Here is a 12,390-nt window from a genome sequence, read left to right on the forward strand (position 1 = left end):
ATTGTTGCAAAGCTATTTGCACCTGATGTTTATCAGTCACCATCTATACACACTTACTTATAAATAATGTCTATTATATAATAAAAATGTTATTACAGAGAGGAACAGTATTGTATTTTAAGGCATATCTCCATTTTTGCTTTCTAGCCTCTACCCCAAATAAGATGCTACCAGAAGAGTACTGGATCAGACGATGAGATTCTTTCAATCATTTATGAAGTAATGGCTTGTATACCACGACACGAATAGATTACTTTTGCCTGTGTAAAAAATTCTGCTTTCCTTAAAAATAAGCTTAGGCTGGCATTTTCCAAAGAATTGCCCTGTACTTTTTAAAATACATGCAGTTAAATCTTCTGTGTAAAACATTCATTATGTAAAATATGACAATAACAATAAATCAGTTGTCCCATGTGTTGCTCAGATCTGTAATAAAATTATGTACCTTGAATAATGCAGCAAGCCCATAAATTTTTATATGGCTTTACAAGCCTCTGAAGAGTAATTCACACATACTTCTCCTCTTTCTCTGTAACTCCAGAAATGTGCCTATGCTCACATGTTAGTCCAGGAGAGAAACAATTAAAGACACATGTCCTGTTGGTCACAGCCTGATTCTACTCATGATGTTAAAGCACTGGTGAATTTAGCCCAGAGATTTGTATCTTTTAAAAGAAGAGAAACATTTTTAACACAGGTGGCATCTGGTCTTACCCTCTTCAGGCAACTGCAAATCCTTAGAGATCTGAGGCAGAAAGATACCTTTTGCTTGTTTGATTTCTTTACTGATCCGAAGAGTGAGCAAACCCCTGGGCTCAAATTACAACATATAACATCTCGGAGAAACTGTACTAAAATAACACCAAACGTCATGTGGTGGAAAAATGAAATTCAGTTTTGTACACACAAGCTTAAGAAAATGGAATATGCTCACCAGGAGGCAAAAAAGGAGGCAACATGATATTTTGCCTAGGAGGGGTGCTGTAAGGCTTAAAGGTCATTAATGAAAAACAGAGGCACTGTTGCTAACTCAGTAGTCATACAGTAAGCCCTCTCCTCTCTGCTGTGGGAAGCATGCTGTTCTATTTTGTTTTGGTTTGTGGTCTTTTTTTAAATGGAAATGAAAAAAACCTGCAACTTCTTAAATAGCTCTGCCTCTACATGAACTAATTTACATGTCCTATATTACTATCCAGCAAATTCAGAGCTGCACTCAAGACCTTGTCAACACCGAGAATATATCCACAAAGTAATGGGCTATGTTCAAAAATATTTACCTTAAGTCCCTGCTGGTGAATATCATCATCTCCCTCCAGAAACATAAGCCTTTTACCCGGTTCCTACAGATACATCATAAAAGTAAAAATACTCAGCCAGACAACACCAGCCAGATCTTGAATAATGAATAAGACAGCAGCACACTTTTCTGCCATCCTCCTTTTCAAAGCAGGCACAGAATAATACATCAGAGCATCATTTGAAATGGATGAAGTAGAGAAGTGTGCTGGGTCCTCAATAATACTTGAGGTGCCCATAAGCCCTCCGGGTAGTCCAGTTTCAGGTATGCATTAAAGGCCCTGCCTGGCCACAGAATGAGCAAGTACCGAGCACACTGCAGTGGTGATTTCATTTTCTAGTTATCACTGAAAAAGCTCTATTTCAATTTCCTTAACGCTCATCAAGCTTCTGGGATTAGGTCAAAAGAAAAACAAGTGGAATTACAGCCAGAAGAGGATAAACTGGCTACAAACAACAGGTGACTACTGCTTAATTTCTAACAGTAGAAATATCTGAGGTTACAAGTGGTAACAATGCTAATAATCCAGTTCTTAGAATTTATAGGAAGACATGTTCACTGTCTCACCTCTGATGCAGCTTATTTTGCAAAACTGAAACTTTTTCACGGCTTAGGTTTAAAAACAAACAAACAAAAAATGCAGCTGAAAAACATGGGGCCTCCTGTTAACATTTATATTTATCTTCATTAAAGTAGCATTATTTTTACAGTAACAATTATGAAGAAAAATTGCTTCACTGAGATCATTTTACATTGTGTTCTTTTTCTCGATCAGACAGATTTCCTTTGTCAAGTAACTGATGATGTTTTCTACATATCACTTGGCACTACAGTGTCACACAACCTCTTATTTTACTTTTTTCCCCACTAATTTCTTTCCAATCTCCCCCACAGACAAAAATCAGAAAACCAACACAAGTTACACTGCCGGCTGGTGCTCTTCGGCACGTGAGCATCTTCAAAAAGGAAGGCTGCAGCTAAACAAATTATTTCACATGGGGATAAGGCACCTGGGCAGCACAGCAGTGACATATACCACACAGGTAGATCTAACCACAAACTTTTTCAAGCTTCAAAGAAGAGATGAAATTATCAAATCCATTCTTAGGTACCAAGACTGTTGAATGTTTTCCCAGTATAGTAAACCAAATGAAAGTCCAAATGCATCCAGCTAAATGCCATCTAACTCTCTGTGCCTGTTTGCTAATGCTTGGCTCAGAGGTATACAGTCAAACAGGACCAAAAAAAAGAATCACAGAGACTCAGAGAAAATTTGGATTGGGTAGATTTTTAAGAAGTGGAGAATTATTATTTTTTTTCCCCCCAACAAAGTTTTATAAATAAAACTAGCTTATTGAAATACCCTCCATTTCCTCTCCCCTGCATCTTCACCTGACATAGGAAAAAGCATAAGAAATTGAGGCAGGCATGAAACTTCATTAAAAAGCAAGCAGCCAAATGAACTTGTGCTTATAATAAAGAGGCTGCTTCACGATTCACCTCTTGGCATTCTTAGCCTGCTTCACAATTTTCAGGTTGATGTGGAGGAAACCTAAAGCACATCATCAGTTGTTAATTACTTAGAGCCAGAGCTCTGAAGGTAAAAGCAAGTTAACCTACAAAAAAACCCATGAAACCTATTTCTGCTCAGCCAAACATTCCTTAGTTTTCAGACAGGGTGCACAAGAATGTTTAAGTTATACCTGCAACGTACTGAAGGGGTACTGAATGTTCATAGGGAGGCACATTGCTAAGACAATGAAATTAATAAAATAAAAATAAATTAAGCAACTAGTTACCGTTAAAGATTTTCAGGGCAAGTAGCAAATTTAAAGCTTTAAAGCCTTAAACTATGGAATGAACTCTTTGATTTCTTTAATTCAGGGAGGAAGAAAAAAACTGGCATCTGAATAGCTAGAGATATATGAGCCATTGAATTATTTTATCATAATAGCAAATACAAAGAGTTCAATGACTTTTACTGAAAAATACTGTGAACACACACTTCATCTAGCTTTAGTATTCAATTTTATTAAAAACCTGGCCCACATTCCCTTTCCAATACACGGATTTTTTCCCCCTTCATATATTTTGGTATTAGTGTGACTTACTGAAGTTGAGAGAGTAATAGAGGTATAAAGCTGGCAGCAGAGAAATGAGGTTCAGGTCCATTATTCTTAGTTACATTCCTGTAAGAAATAACTGACAAGTTTGTCAGCACATCAAATATGTGTTGGGTACTGAGCTGCAGCAAAGGTTGTGTTTGCAGGGTTTTGATGGCAGCCAGCACTTACAGCCTCCTGGAAGGATGAGCTGGATAAGGGGAGCTAAGCCCTATTGCTCTTCTCAAAGCCTACCAAAATCTTGTAGCCACGGGCTCTCCCACCAAACACAGTAGGCAGGATTCATATCACACCCAGCATAAAGGTCTCTTTCTTAAGCGTCCTGTAGTGGATAAAGGACAATTTTGTCCACCAGTGGAAGAAAACCTACAGCTTAGAGTCTGCAGTACAAACTCATCAGTTATTTGAACCCAGTTGTTTAGCATGACATGGTCTGGACAAAGAGCAGCCACTTGCACTGGGAGAGCAAATACTTCCCTGCTGCTGTGTGTGGTTGGCAGGAGTTGGCACCGACATCACTCTCTGTGACTGCAAAGGCATCGCAGTCCGAGTCATTAAAAACCGATCAGTTATCAGCAATGCTCACAGCAAAACGCAGGCATACTGTACATGTGGTTAGAATGGTACTCATAAAACAAACTTGGCAGGATATTAAGGGTGACCACTTTAATGGGTTACACTGATCATGTTACAAAACAGGCAAACTGCGGCTTTGCAGAAAAGGGAAATCAAAGTGGCTTAGATGGTTTGAGGAGTTAGCCACAACAGACAGACCTGGTCCATGACGGTTATGGACAGGGAAGGACAGGGAGAGCTATTCTGGTGATACAGAGGAACTGAAAGTAAGAACAGATGAGACAGAAAAGTGGTTGGGTATTTTCCTTCTTCTGAAAGGTTTCTCAGCTGACAAGAGAAGAAACAGTTAACAACTGCTCAACTGGTGTTCCACTTAAATTGCATGAATATGGAAGACAATGAATGGACATATAAAAGTGACATTGTAGGTGAATCAAAAGCAGGTGAACAGAGAAGAGACTCTGCAAACTATTATCTGCATTTCTTTTGTCACACAAAGCAAACACAGGCTGACTTACATGCCTTAGAGTTAGAAGGTCTTGAAGATTTACTCTGTTTTATTCCAGTTGCATGCTGACCTCATCAGCGTAGTTTGAGAGCATCCCAGGTGAGTATTAATAATGTGACTAATATCTGTCAAAACATGCTGGGTTCTCAGGGATGTCAATGGACCAATTTATACGGTTTTGCATTAATTAAAAAGTTTGCATTGTTTATTCCATGTGGAATCAGCAAAACCAATGGACAGCTAAATCCAGAATTTCAGGGAGAGAATGTGGGATCTTCAGAACAGACATTCTCATGTAAATCCACACATACTACATTTTGCAAGTGTTTATGCTTTTAAATAGGACATGATCATTCCAGGTTCTTCTCTTAAAGATTAGTATATTTGATCATAGCTAATGTTTTCACAGTAATTTACTGGATGTGTAAATTTAAGAAATATCCTAGATATCATTACCAGACTGAAAGAAAGACTCATAATTACATCAGTCAGACGTGGTATCACTGTTGACTAATTCTGCAACTAAGTGCCACTGAATTAAAGTGATTTAGTTTCTCACAAGAAGTAGGTCTAAAAACCATGTGCTAATACTGAAATTAAGAAGTCCTTGAACATAGCATAGCCTTTGTGCTCTCCTTTGTACATATTCAAAGAGAGATTCACCTCCTTTAATAAAATCCAGACCACAACCTGCCTGCAGAACATTTCCAATGAACCCCAATCTACATCAAAGCTTATGAGTAAGGACAGCACAGGGAACGCGTGACTGAGGTATGCACTACAATATCCATTTAACTTTCACTAAACAACAACTACACAGCACTGGAAATGGCCAAAGTTTCATCAAATACAAGCTCCTGTTCTACAGTAAAATATGTTATCCCGGGCAGCCATGTTTCCACAGCTCTTGGTATCACTACTTGCTCAGTTGAAGCTAGGAAGCCTATGCCTCTTACTGTAATGATTAAAAAAAAAGGAATACACAGTAGAACAAACACTACAAACCTGTTATTTATATGATCTGCCAAATTTCTGATTGCTCTGAACTTAATGGAAAAACTACCATCAATTTCAGTGAGGCCAACATTTTATTAGACATTGTGCACTGCTATTCTGTTCCCCTGTAAGAGATGTTCATTATGCTTATTGCTTCTGTTGGGAATGCAACAGAAATGAAGAACATTATATTTAAATCAAAGCAATCTGAAATAGGGCAGGTGTTTAAAAATATCTTAACTACCTACACAGCCACTGAGAAGTAAAATATTAATATGGAGAACATAAATGCATACAACTAAAATCAAACAATGCAAAGCAACCAACCACGTCAAGATGAAGTGCCAGGATGGAAAAAATTGCATTAATTTCAAATGAACCAAATTATTTTACAGGCACAGTGAAGGAGAGGTGTTTAAAGTACTGGAGGTCATCCTCATCTTTATCTACTGTATTTAGGCTATTATGGTTTCACAGAAGAACGTGGACTCCTCGTGCCTCCCTGATCTCTTCTTCTGCAAGCTTGGCTTATCTAAAGGGCTTGGCCAAAACTCTCCTTTTAAAACCAGTTGCATGCCCACTAGTTAAGAGTGGGTTTGAGATTCTCCTTGCTAAAATCATCACTGGGCCTGCAAGTTTCTCCCTAACACCTGTCAAATTTTGATGAAGCTTTGTGAGGGACTAGTGTTCCCCACATGCACCATCTAATTCAGACTTCCCTGGTGATACCTTGGTAGCCAAAATGTAACTACAGCATGAATTTTAATTAACTTCCACTTCAATGCTGATGGATATTCAGGGATTTCAGCACTGGTTAGTGTCTTAAACAGTATGAGCAGTTAAAAAAACTATTATTTGAAAAATAGAAAATAAAATCTTCAAAAATGTTTTTGCCTTTTTCAACCTAAAATGCGGTATTTTCACTTTGGAAAAACAGCAGCTCTTTATTTAATTTTGTTGAATTTGGTTTTAAAATTGCATGGCGTGCACTGCCTCCCGGGGACCGTGTATCTGACCCTGTTCTTCCAAGTGGACCACGCACCAGAGTGGGATTTTGTTGCTGCTGTTTTACTTCAGCGTGTTCTAGAAGTCAAATATTGAAAATGAGGTTGAACTGATCCAAAATAAAAATATTTCACTTTTTTTTTCCCATGGACACTTTGATTTTATAAAACACTTATCTTTACTAGCAAAAATATTGTTCTAATGGAAGATTTCTGGCCAGTTCCAAAAGCTAATTGGTCTGCAGAAGTGAAGGTAATAAAAAACCAAAACAAAGCAATGCCAGGTCCCTCCATGGCAAACAGTGAGGACTAACATCTTTCCTCTACTTTTCTTGCCCAAGTAAAAGAAGGAAGTATTTCCAAAATCTTACTTGGAGAAACCCTGGAGAGAGGCACAAGCCAATTTCAAAAGCGCCAGCCAGAACTGATGCAGAAATGTCCTTATCTGCTCTCTTCCAACCCTGTGCATTTCTCATTTCAGCAATCTTAATTTACTTTCCACGGATGATGCCTTAAGTGAAAATTAATACCACTGCTTAATGATTAAAGCGATTAGCCACCTTGCACTTTCTCAGTGTGCAGCTGATTAATTAAGTACATTGATTATAGAGAAAAATAAATGCTGCAGACAACGTGTGGTCTTTAGCTTGCAAAGCGAGTGTCTTTGGCACCATCTCACATTGCCTGCACACCAGGCATGCATTTAACTTGAAGATTATCCCTTTCAGGTGGTTCCAATATAGAATAAAGCTGGAAACTTTCTGCAGCATTCATTGCTCTGAAAATAATCTCAGGCAAATGCAACTACAATATGTTGGTATCTTTCCGATTCCAAAGGAATTGTACTTTGAGGATGTTTTATAGCCAGTATAAATCAGTGCATCCCCCTGAAGAGGCCAACATCAGTGGAGCAATGCCAACTCCAGCTGTAAAGATGGTGCTAAGCACCAAGTCCCAGAACTTGCCAAGCATTCAGGGTCCAGATCTCTCATAATGGGCTTCAGCAAAGCAGTTAGCATAACATCTTTCAGTGTGAGAAATCCAGTTTTCAGCTGCAAACACAGCTCCATATGTGACACAAATCATCTCTCCTTAAGGCAATCACACCTCCTTGACAAGTTACAACCTCCTTTGCAGAAAAAGCCTCTTTCTATGCCCTCCGGCCATATGAAATGATCCAGAGGAGAAAGAGTCTTCAAATTCTTTTTGCTGTTCCATCTTTTTAATTGAGTTGAAAGCTAGAAAGCTTTAATAACATCTGTGATTACAAAACATTTTTATCTTTCATGAAATAAGAAGATGCTAACATCTCCTTTACACAGCACCATGGCTTCTCTCTCCCGTTAGCAGTGCTCATATTAAGTAGCTATGAGGCGTAGCTATGAGGCAGAGAAAAGGAACTATACAGTCATCTTATTTAGACTGGAGCACACGAGCTCCACTGTAACAAGTACCTGCAAAAACAGTTACTGTCAGGAGCAGGGGAGGAGGAAAGGACTATTTGCAGGACCCCATTATGTTTTCCAAGATGTGAAGCATTTTCTGTACGTGGTAAACCCAGCACAGCCTTCCAAGTACACAGAGAACCTCATTTGCCTGGCTGATCTTATCAGAGGAGACATCTTCTCTTTTTCAGCCTTTCGTATGTTCAGAGAAAAAAAACAGATTGCATAGAACAGAGAGATGAGCCCAAAAGCTGATCCTGCACAGAGTAATGGAAAAAAATAGCCAAGTCTGAAACAGATAACTTCATTCTCTTCCCAGTAACTTCTAATTTATGCCAGTGAAACTTCATTGCCTTGCATGTCTTGAATGATCATCTTCTAAATGCTAAAACCAGCCTCCTAGCTGCCAGAAGCCACCTGAGCAGCGTAAACAGCCCAACAGAAGGCCATCAGTTTCAGTTGCTAAGGCATCAGTCAGGCTGGCATTTAAACACTTGATTCATCCTTCTATTCTGGCAAAAAAGAGGTTTCATTTTGTCTCAACAATTTCTTGATGAAATTTCTGCCACAATCTACTTTAACAGCATCCATCAAACAGTATGCTTACTAGATTTTCAGCATTAGTAGAAGGATGTTTGTGAATTTATCCCCGGTTTTGGTTGATAATTTTTAATTGTTATGCTAGTGTTTATTTTAGAAAACCTATTAGCAAATAACCCAACCCCAAAGCAACACCAAAAAAACAAATGAAACCAAACAATCTAAAATCCAATTAGTGTTGAAACATCTGAGACAGTTTATTCTGTCCCTTATTTTGTGATAATGTAAGTATTATTTCAACATTGCAATTAAAAATAGGTACTAGCATCAATGGCCAGCATGCAGAGTTTGCCCATAAAATACCTTTGATGTATTAGCAGTAAAGCTTTATTGACATTAAGTGTCTAGTGTACCTGCTCAATAACCCTTTGAAATGCAGTAGGAAATGGCAGTGTAACTGTCTCGGGCTCTTTCCAAAATCATGCCATAGGAATCGGATCTCATAAAGCTAACTGAAATCATTCGCTGACAGCAGGCAAGGATGAACCCAGCTCTGCTATGGTTTGGCTTTACCTTCCCTGTGGATCCCCTGGGCTGATATTAATGACAGTGCAGAGACACCAGGAGCTTTTCAAGGTCTTCAGAGGGTTTCCAACAAATTTCTGTCTTGGAAGGGCAACGTTTTTCTCGACACCAGTTTTAAGTGAACTCTATTTGACTTGGGCAATTACATCAGCTGGGATTTCTGTGGGGCAGATCATGAGGGTCAGAGCAGCGTAGTTCATCTAATATGCAGCCCTTATTACTTCACTTTTCTTTCTCACTCAGATGCTGTATCTTGGAGAAGTCAGTCCTGAAAATTGCTGGCTTTGTATGTACAGTCTGAGTTGAAAGAAAACCATGGATTATATTAGGCTTCAGCTTTTTAATTATCAGTTCATAATGAAGGGTTCCCTTTGTGGTAAAAAATAATTTCCTGAAGGCTGAACCTCTGCAGGGTTTCCAAGGCTTGGAAGAAAATATTGATTGTTTGACAATGAGTCTCTCTGCATTCACGGTGCAGAATGGAAAATTCCACCTTTACCATAACCCCCTGATCACAGAAAAGCAAGTAGCTATACTGCAGCAAGCTGGGAGGGGGTTCTGGGTGAGCCGTCCATCCAGACCATGAGCAGGCACACTCCTTTCCATGTATATGAAGTGCATTAAAAAGAGAAATGGATGATTCAAGCAGTAAAGCTCAGAAACTGCAAAGAAAATTATGGATAGAGTGCAATCCATACATAGGTCATAGTTCAGCAATTTTTAGGAGAAAATACAAAATGTTTTTTTCTTTAGAAAGCTTTTTCTCTTCCTTGACCCCCCATTTTGTCTAAGTGCTAACCCCCATTAAACTATTCAAGCAAGAAACCCAGCAAGTCAAAAACATAAATGTCAAATTAAACTGAGTAATCAAAGCCAAGTTTTTATATTTGAAAATGCTCCAGTGCCAAAAACACCACCTTTGAGAGACTTTCTAATTGTTCCCCATTTTCCAAGCAAGATGTACAGACATTGCCGGGGTATGCAGGCACTTACACACTTGAGACATAAGCTGTAGGCTTTTAATTTCCTAAAAATAAACAATAACTTAAAAGAAAGCTGCCCCAAAGTGCAAATGTCATGAAACACCAAATGTGTGGTATAGGAATTGTACAAGGGTGACTGCAATTGCTATGCCAGCCCGAACCGAGTTAACAACTCATTCCCAAGAGACTTGTTTCATTGCATTTTTAGGTCTAAACTGATCTTTTCTTCAGCTGAATTTAAGTCCTTGTCTTTAGTTCGTGCCCAAATTACTACCTACTGGGAAAAAAGGCCCCTTGTGGTCTCTGAGACAGTAGATGCTGTCAGAGCAGGATCTGCTAGGACTCTAAGAGGCCTGCGCAGCCTTGCAGCGAGAGGAGGAGAGGCAAAGTGCAGGTGAACCAAGCCCTGCAACCACTGTGCTCTACCTGGGCGAGGGAGGAGATGGCAGGTTTTAGCAGTGGGAGCAGGAGCCAACCCTGCCCTTCAGCCAGCCACCTCTCAGACAGAGCAACTGCAGCCGGCTCTGTGTGCAGAGGTGCCAGCACCTCTTACTGGTTACCAAGTTTACCCTTTTACTGGTTACCTTGCATATAATGTGCTAATTTATCAGCACATTTCCTTGCTGTGTCCTCTGGTACATTCAGCACGGAACTGAAAGCGAACCTTAGGCAAAAAAGATGATCTATACAAACCCAAGCGTGGTTTTTTGGTTTTTGTTTTTTTTTTTTCTTTTTTTCCCCCAGTGCTGTGACAGCCTAGAACCACAGGTTTCACGTGATTGCTCATATTTTTGTATCTGTGTATTAAAAGCATTGGAGTGGTATCCCCTTTAAGACTGTGATCTTTCAGATGGGGTTTCTGCTGCTCCTTTAATGATTGTCTTACCAACCACTCGTTCCTCAGTCTCTTCTCCCCTCTGTCTGGGTATTGATCTGCCCTGGCACAAGCCATGTCTAATTCTGCATTTTGCATTGGCCAGACAATATTCTTTTGTCCCTCCACAGCCTGATCATTGCTCCACTACTGGACCGCTCCTTGTTTGGACAAAGTTATTCCTACACAAACCTTTTCAGATTCTCATCTCAAGATCAGTCTCCTCACAAGTCTTTCAGGACTGCCATGAAAGGTTTGTTGTCCCCATACCCAGGCAGCTTTTCTTCTCCAATTTTCATCCCAATATTTCTTTTCTGAACTCTCAGATTTCTCTCCAGCTCCACTATTTTTTGACTTCTATCATCATGTCAGTGCATTGTCATTCTCTGTGTCATTTTCCATTAATTCCCAGAATACTCACTATTGCCACTCTAAAAACAATGTATTTCTGCTAAGCCTGACAAATATTTATCCATCAAACAGAAAATATTTTTAGAATTAAAAGAGAAAACACTGTATTACGGAGAAATCTATTTTTGGTTTCTGGGCATGATCCTAGGTTCACTGTTAACAACAGAACTGTTCCTATTTGATGTTATATCAAATACGGTGTACAGACTTTTTGCTTGTTTATTTGAAACATGATTTTTAGGACCAGAATATTCCCACATACTTTGTCCATGCCTGTTGCTGAAAAGTGAGTAAAGAGCGCGTGCTTTGCCCAGATCTTACGCTACAATATACGCAGAGAGCACAATTCCTGCAAAGAAAAAGGCTGCCTTTTACAGACTTCTTTATTTGTATCAATTTATGGGAACATCCTACTGAGTTATTCCTCTTGGGAGAGAATTCTGCAGTCAGGGCACAGGGTTTAATTAGCTGCTATCAAGTTATTAAACCAGTTCATAAGGAGTGAAACTGGCCATCCTGCAATTTACCTCTGTGGTCAGCTATTTCCCAAATTCCTTGTCCAAAGTAAACACCTTCTATATCCATTTATTCTCTACCAAATGTGCTTTGCTACTTGCAACAACAAATAGATTTTCATCCTGTATGTTATTATTTTCTGAATTGCAAGTACGTAAAAGTAACTGTCTTACTCTTTCTCGTTTTAGAGCTGTTCTATCTGAATGGCTCATGTTTTTACCAAACTTTCCAGTTGTCTTTGTTCTTCTTTTCATTTAATTGCAATTGCAAACTAAACCACATTGCTCAGCTGAAGAAGCCTGGGCTTCCCTGAGGAAGCCACTGACTGCAGGAGAATAGCAAGACCCGAAGCAGAGACACTGCAAACCCCCGCCCCGGCAAGGAGCCACAGCTTCTTGAGGCCAACTGCCCATCGGACTGCTAGAAGCACAGTGTGAGAGCAGCGTACCACAAAGGCAACCTACAACCCATGGGTGCTGGGAGCCCTTGTAGACGCCTGGAGATAGGAGTGCTAGTGTCAGCAGCGGGCTGG

At 39.5% G+C, this 12,390-nt stretch overlaps 1 protein-coding gene across 1 annotated transcript in view; it reads right to left on the minus strand.

Moving 5' to 3' along the window:
- The window catches only part of PCSK2 (proprotein convertase subtilisin/kexin type 2), a 103,438-nt gene that overhangs the window by 35,081 nt on the left and 55,967 nt on the right, over positions 1 to 12,390 (minus strand). The window lies entirely within an intron of this gene.

Source organism: Mycteria americana, chromosome 3 (genome assembly GCF_035582795.1).
Source record: "Mycteria americana isolate JAX WOST 10 ecotype Jacksonville Zoo and Gardens chromosome 3, USCA_MyAme_1.0, whole genome shotgun sequence".
NCBI classification, from domain to species: Eukaryota; Metazoa; Chordata; class Aves; order Ciconiiformes; family Ciconiidae; genus Mycteria; species Mycteria americana.